This window comes from Mercenaria mercenaria, chromosome 15, assembly GCF_021730395.1.
Source record: "Mercenaria mercenaria strain notata chromosome 15, MADL_Memer_1, whole genome shotgun sequence".
Lineage (NCBI taxonomy): Eukaryota > Metazoa > Mollusca > Bivalvia > Venerida > Veneridae > Mercenaria > Mercenaria mercenaria.
Genome location: NC_069375.1, coordinates 63,821,431 through 63,829,035, shown reverse-complemented (window position 1 = coordinate 63,829,035; position 7,605 = coordinate 63,821,431).

Below are 7,605 nucleotides of genomic sequence, written 5' to 3'. Positions count from 1 at the left end.
AGTTCCGATGTATACGTCTTTAACAACCTAAGGAAAACGTTAATGTGAATAAATAGTACTAAATATTGCAACCATTCCTGAATATAATGTAGTGGTATTTCTAAGAGTGAGGTGTTTAATTTTCTTGATCAAACATTGATTTCCTGTCATGACTTAAATGTATAAGACAGCAATACACACCACAGGAATCCTTATAGAGTACAGAACGGATACAATTTGTTTCCATTCTATCCATTTACAATCAACATGATCCATCAGAATTAAGTACTATAATTCTACTTGCGTAGAACGGGCGTGACGAGAAAATGAAAAATACTGTATTTTTCTCGGTCAAAATGGATTAACTGCCACGACTTAAGATCATTTGTCCTGGCAACAAAGTAATATGTACTAAAATCTGAAGGGAATCAATTAGTTTTCCATAAACCCTATTTAAATCAGCATGATCTATCTAAATGTATTAGTATCATTCTACGTTCGCAAACGGGTGTGGCCTCAGAAATGAAATAAAATCATGTTTTGTTTCTCGGGAAAATATTCAAAACTAGCATGGCTAAAAATATATAAACTGGCAACGTAGTTAACAATACAAAAGTCGAAAGGGAAATAATTAAATTTCTTTTCATCCTATTACAGACAGCATCATCTATCAGAATTAACGCGTATAATTCCTCGGGGATTTGTGACCGGAGAAATATATCAAAGTTTAATTATAAAGCAGAAGGTACGGTGATATGATAGGCCTTACTGAAAGAAAATGTTATTCATATACCCCATCCCATCCCAAATATTCTCATAGATTTCCCCTTTCAAAACTATATATTTCTTTTACGTGACATGAATATGTGCTTCCGAGGGATCTACTTTCCAGATTTTATTTACTACACAACAGCGGGTGTTAAATGTTGTGTGGTGGCCGTAAAAAGTCGCCCTGACTTCATCTCAGTGTTGTTATATTTTCTAGTCCTTCGGGATCATTGATTTCAACTCATTTAGATTTGAAGATTGAATACTGCTTAAGCCTGTGCTAGGGGGCGTGGGCAGTGTTGCATTTTCCATTACTGCTCATGAACAGACTCAATCAAACCGAGTCTGCAATTTTCACTGTTTGCCTTGTTCTCGGTGCTTCCGAGGGATCTAATTTCCAGATTTTATTTTTGATACATAGTAGTTTCAGAAACGAAGTCAAGAAAAGACTTCTTTTAAAGAGTATTGCCTTGGTTGAACATATGATGGACAATATGCTTCTATCACTCAGATAGTATTTGATTGTGTTGTAGGCTGTGGGTACATGTAACAACATTCAGGGTCATCAAACCAAGTTGAACCAGCAGTTTGTGGATATATGTATAGATACTACAATAACGGATACAGTTTACCAAGCTTAAATATTAAAATAATAACTGAATAATTACAATAGACACAGCGTCTTTAACAACAAAAATGAGCCTAATGCATAAATGATTGAAGAAGAATGGGACAGTCATAAACTTGAACTATTATCGGAATCGTAAGCTTATTGATATTGGGCAACTTTCGTGCAAAATGTATTGTAGTTAGGCAATTCGACAATCTTCGGGCGTGAATACTGCTCAACGCGAAAATGTCTTTCCGTAAAATCCGGAGAATGCCGAAATCGCATATGGAGAAGACGTAATTTGCAGAATGTCATTGCAAGGTTCTTAGGGGCACTAAGTATTATGGGTTTCGTTTTTGCCTCAATCCTGGAAACTAAATCACAACTAATATGCAGAATTTCTATTCATTGTTTTATGAAAAATGTAATTATGCATAAATTCACATTCCCACAAAAAAAAAGATGTTTGTAACAAAATTGATTTAACATGTTTTGGTAGAACTGCTGATGGGGTTTACTTAAAGTATGGACAGATGTTACAAAACAAATAGGTTTTTTATGAAGCTGAAAGATCATTAATGATCAGTAGAGTTTATACTACTGTTTCTAAATTTATAATGACGTCTGAAAGATATCATAACATGTAATTGCAAGAGAAAGACGGACGAAAATAAATTACTGTACATTGTTGACGGATAGGTTTTGACAATACGATAAAAAGTATACATGTTTGCAATAAGATATTGGATTAATGCTTTGGACATTCATATACAGAATTTCTGACAGTTATACATCAAAGTGATATCAACGATATAATTCTTCTTTACATCCACATGTGGAACATTCGGTAATGCTAAGTTCCATTCAATCACACGTAATGAAAATTTGTTCCACAATAACCAATATCAGATATAATGAAAATAATTTATCTTGGTCCGAAATAACTTGTCTTAATTTGTTGTTTTCATTACGAAACAATTTCCTTTAACTAGAAAAATTGCTTTAATCTTACATTCTATTCCTCAACTCAGGTAGGATACTTCGAAAGGCAATAATACAATGAAACAGCCTTGTATATTTGATAGATTGAAAGTATATTTGGACACGCGTCATTTCGATTACGTCTGTTTAATTGATTACGACAAACTGGTTTTCGATAAAATAAACAAATAATTTTTAATTACATGATCTCATAATTGTATAATAATTATATGATCTCAGATCCTTGTGAAATTCGTAGCTAAAACACTAAACGTAGAATTGATATTGAATTGAAACTTATCATGTTCACGATTTTAATATATAGAAGCTAAAAAGATATGTTTGTTTTCATCAAAAGGTGGAAATATCCATCATCAGTGCACACCAGATGGAAAATCTTTTGTTCATGATGGCATGTAAATTTGATTTTATGTGTAGCAAACAGGAAACACATCGTCCTTTAACTTCAAGGCTTTCTATAGAGATGGAGGTAGAGGGATGGGGGCGGCAATTGAATGCGTTAGAGTTCTGTGTTTAAGTCGTTGAAACCCGTGCTGGAACTATAAAATGTTACACTCGTCAAAAGGCATATGAGTACAGTGAAGGCATAGGACTGCATAAAGATCGTCAATTTACGAGTGGTTTAAAATATTTTCAGATGACTCGGTTCACTTAAGTTAGACCAGCGTCATTTACGTATAATTTACTTGTACGACAGTCCAATCTGTGTTAAACACGTTGATAAGGATCGTAGACAAATTGTTAGAGAAACTCTTTTATCTCTTTGACATAACTGAATGTCCTTTAATAGGATTGTGATAGGATTAAGTGTAACACGCATAACACGAGTATGGACATGTAGCTTGTTAGGCCACTACAGAGTCAGCTGTAAATATTTCTAGAATTCTCTTTCCTTTTACAATGCCGCTTCTTTTCGTCACGACGTGTCAAAGTATTATGCATTACATTCTTACATGACATAACAGTTACTGCAAAGAATCAAGTGCATAGCCTTATTGAATTACTACGCATAATAAAGCCGGTGTATGCTTTGTCAGTGCTAGTTTCGACAAGCCTTGTAAATTCAGGTATTCACATACTTAAAAGAACACTGACATTCAGAAAAGATTATGTCCTGTAGGTTAATTTGCATCTTGGTTGTGTATTTTTCTCATCTTCTTACTAATGACAGTTTTGCCAGATATATCAATGTCAAAACCCGAGAATACTAACCTAGAGACAAATCAAGCATAATATTTCTCCTCGTAAATGCAAAACAAATGACGTAATGCGATTATATTTGTGCTTTATTACGGAATAAAAGAGCATAATAGCAACAATTACAGGCTTCTTTACAGGAAAAGACTAATTACACCAGGAGGTACTCGTGAAATATGATGATAATTGTTGGTTGTACTCAAGGTTTGCCAAATGCAATGAATTAATGTATTTACCTTTCTGCAATACATGTGCTTTTATTGTAACTTAATAACAAATATGTCTCTTGTATGCAGACATACCAAAGCCAGTCACTGACACCTGCAAGGCAGATTTTACACCTGACTTTGTCCCGGCTTGAATGTCAAAAAGACACTTTAGACTATGTTGGGACACGTTGATAAAGACCGTAAAAATGGTAAGAGATATCAGTTCATCACTAAGACATAACTGAATAATCGTTGATAGATTTATGATAAGATTATACAGAATACTTAATGTGTGTCACGGGTATTAACAGGTAGATTGTAAGGCCGCCGAGAATATTTCTAGAAGAAATAACGTCAGTCTATTCTGTTTTAATATCGTTTTTAACATAAGCGGCACAACGTACCGAGTAATTATGCTTTATATGTTATCATGATATGAGCCGTGCCATGGGAAAACCAACATAGTGGGTGTGCGACCAGCATGGATCCAGACCAGCCTGCGCATCCGCGCAGTCTGGTCAGGCTCCATGCTGTTCGCTTTTAAAGCCTATTGGAATTGGAGAAACTGTTAGCGAACAGCATGGATCCTGACCAGACTGCGCGGATGCGCAGGCTGGTCTGGATCCATGCTGGTCGCACACCCACTATGTTGGTTTTCCCATGGCACGGCTCATATGTGTATTCTTACATGACTGAAACAGTTGCAAACGATGAAAAATATGAATTCCTGAACATAATTAAGCATGTGTTTGCTTTGTTCGCGTTAGTTTGGGCAAGCCGCTTAGTTTAAATCTAAAAATTCGCTTACTTACAAACACACTGACATTTAGAAAAGATTTAGTCGTGTAGGTTACTTTTAGGCTCAAACCTGAGACGTCTTACCAATGCCACTACAGGGAATTCAGAAAAGACGTTTTTTAGTATCCTCCCTTGACAATTAACTGTTTTCCAGAATCATAAATTCCGCTTTAAATTTTTGACAGGGCGGTAGTATGTAAATAAATACGCTTGTTAATTTTATTGATATGTTTATTTTTTGTTAGAATAATATCTCTTTCACAGAAAACATTATTTCTTCTAGATAACGGCCACATTACGAGGCTATTAAATGTCCTGAATAGAATGAAATGTATCAATTGTTTGTAAAACTGCTTTTCGTCACAGCTTAGTGGGATGTTGAAAAATCAATTCTGAATATACAATAATTGCTTTTATTATGTACAAAATGAATTCTCAGTGGAGATGTTCAGGTGGTCTGAGTTCTATTCAATTGCTTCGGTATAAAAAAATCTGAAAAGTAGATCCCTCGGAAGCACCGAATACAAGGCAAACAGTGAAAATTGCAGACTCGGTTTGATTGTGTCTGTTCATGAGCAGTAATGGAAATGCAACACTGCCCACGCCCCCTAGCACCGGCTTAAGCAGTATTCAATCTTCAAATCTAAATGAGTTGAAATCAATGATCCCGAAGGACCAGAAAATATAACAACACTAAACCACATACAATAGCAAACAATTGGCAAAAAGGACAGGCTGGTCGACATAAAACTCGCATTAGTGTTATACTTTTTCAACATTTTTTCAAAACCGGTAAGCATATTCTTAAACTGGGTGATCTTGTATATTTTCACTTTTCTTAGACACTTTTATATTGCTGAAGAGAGTCATGCTTTTATCTCTAAGGTATTGGCACCAAACATAACGTGTTCAGTGGTATTGATTTTGTATGGCACACTACGTTCGGCAGCTAGCCTGAAAGGCAACCGAGCCTGCAACATTTTCGTTTTTGTCGTGTTTAGCGACCTGTGAAGTTTCCACTTTTCTCTATTTTGATACACTCATGAAGACAAGTAATGTTTTTCCATGTCAGATTTTAACTGTCCATCCCTCCCTTCAGTCAATTCGTTTGTTTGTTTATTTTTTACTCATATATATATATCTTCACATTAGAGATAAAACTAAAAAATAAGATTCTTCCCCCTCCATCGTTTACTGTAAACTTGACCATACAATTTTTGAAGTGTACAAACAAGTTTAGATGCCTTTTCGTAAAGAACAAGCAAATGTAAATTATGTATATACATGCATAGATGTAGTCAACAGCAAAATTCCTTGATAAGGGTATACTTTCCATATTTGATTGTGTTGACTGTAATATTACACTATAGACTAATGGTAAACAGCTCTGGAAATATAAGAATATGTATCTGTTGCAAATAAATAAATGAATGATTTCTGCTCATTTATATACTTGTGAGTTCAGAAGAGAAACCTAGTGTAGCTAAGGCATTTATTTATGTTAACAGTGATAGCATGGAATATCAAGTCACAACTGGACTGAGTAATTTATGACAGATGAAAATGAGACAATGTACAATGACAACTGATATTTGACAACTATATTGGATTATTTTTAAATAATTTTAAAGGTATCCCCATTATCACAGACGTACAATCCACTTTGTTTTGCCAAATTACAGGTGCAAACGTGGACATTTTCAAAACTTAACTAGCATACGGACCAACTAATTTGACAACAGTGTCCTAGCAATTGAATTTCTTACTTGATTGTTATAGATCTAGATATGCACTAGTAGAGACTATACTTTTGCGTATTTGTTTTACAAATAAATTTTCTGAGTTATGACAGACAGTTAAAATGGGGTTCATTTAATAGCATTGTACTAAAAAACGCTTAAGCGCACCAACGAGGAGTGTTGCAATTGCTATTACTTCTCATGATCAGGCTCAGTCAATAGTCCTGATTTCTGACTGTCAATTTATTCAGTAAATGAATAATATTGCAATAACTCTTTGCATAAACCGGCAGTCCACTGTTTTGCTATAATTGTTCGCTTTATAGTTAAAGTCAAAATATGAAAACCTCCTTATATTAATTTCTCATGTCATGTAATAAAAATATTTGTATGACAGTTGAGTGATGAATAAGAAATGTACATTGTCAAATATAACGAATGAAATGACAATAATGATCCAGTCTTGGTTTGTTATTAGAGCACATCACAGCATGAAAGTAACTAATAAATGACTACCACCTTCACACATAACATGGTGCCGAAGCAGTAATCTTAAGAAGTATTGTCATATTTGACCTGAAGCACGGTATTTAAGGCCAGCCGTACTTCGCATTTATAGATGATTTACCAGGAAAGTTCATATTAATTTGAGTGCAGGTGATATCTAACTTTGCTAAATACACAAATTAAGTTTTCATATAGAACTACATTCATGATTTAATGTCATGCAAAAGTAGTTGACTGTTACAAAACAGCCAGTTTTTGTTCGTGGTAGTACGTATTTGTACTGTTTTTATCTAAACATGTATACAGTGTGTTCTATTTTAAACCTGATGCATGGTATGGGTAATTAATGTTTACGTAAATTATATAAAGTAGTTGATCTTGGTTTTGTTTTTTTAATATGAAATTTGGATCTAATATTCCTTTAAGCAATAGTCTAATGGTCAAACTGTTTGAAAAACAATCTTAAGTATTAAATGAAAAAAATACAGGACGATTAAATGAATATTGATACATGTATTACCACCAACATTCTTATAAAAAATCCTAACTTTACATTACACAGCACACATGAGTTTTAAATTAATGTGTAACCTTTTACGTGTTGTCACATTGAACACTTTAAAGTTGTCGCTTTGAAACGTTGCATATGATCACAATCATTTTATCTAATTTCATAGACATCGTAAATAGCATAAAGTGTGCCTGTATTATACACTCAGTGCCTTTTTTTAAACTACGTTACGCATGTAACGAAAAATACAATTTACAAAATACTGACAGTCAATTTAAGCGCCTT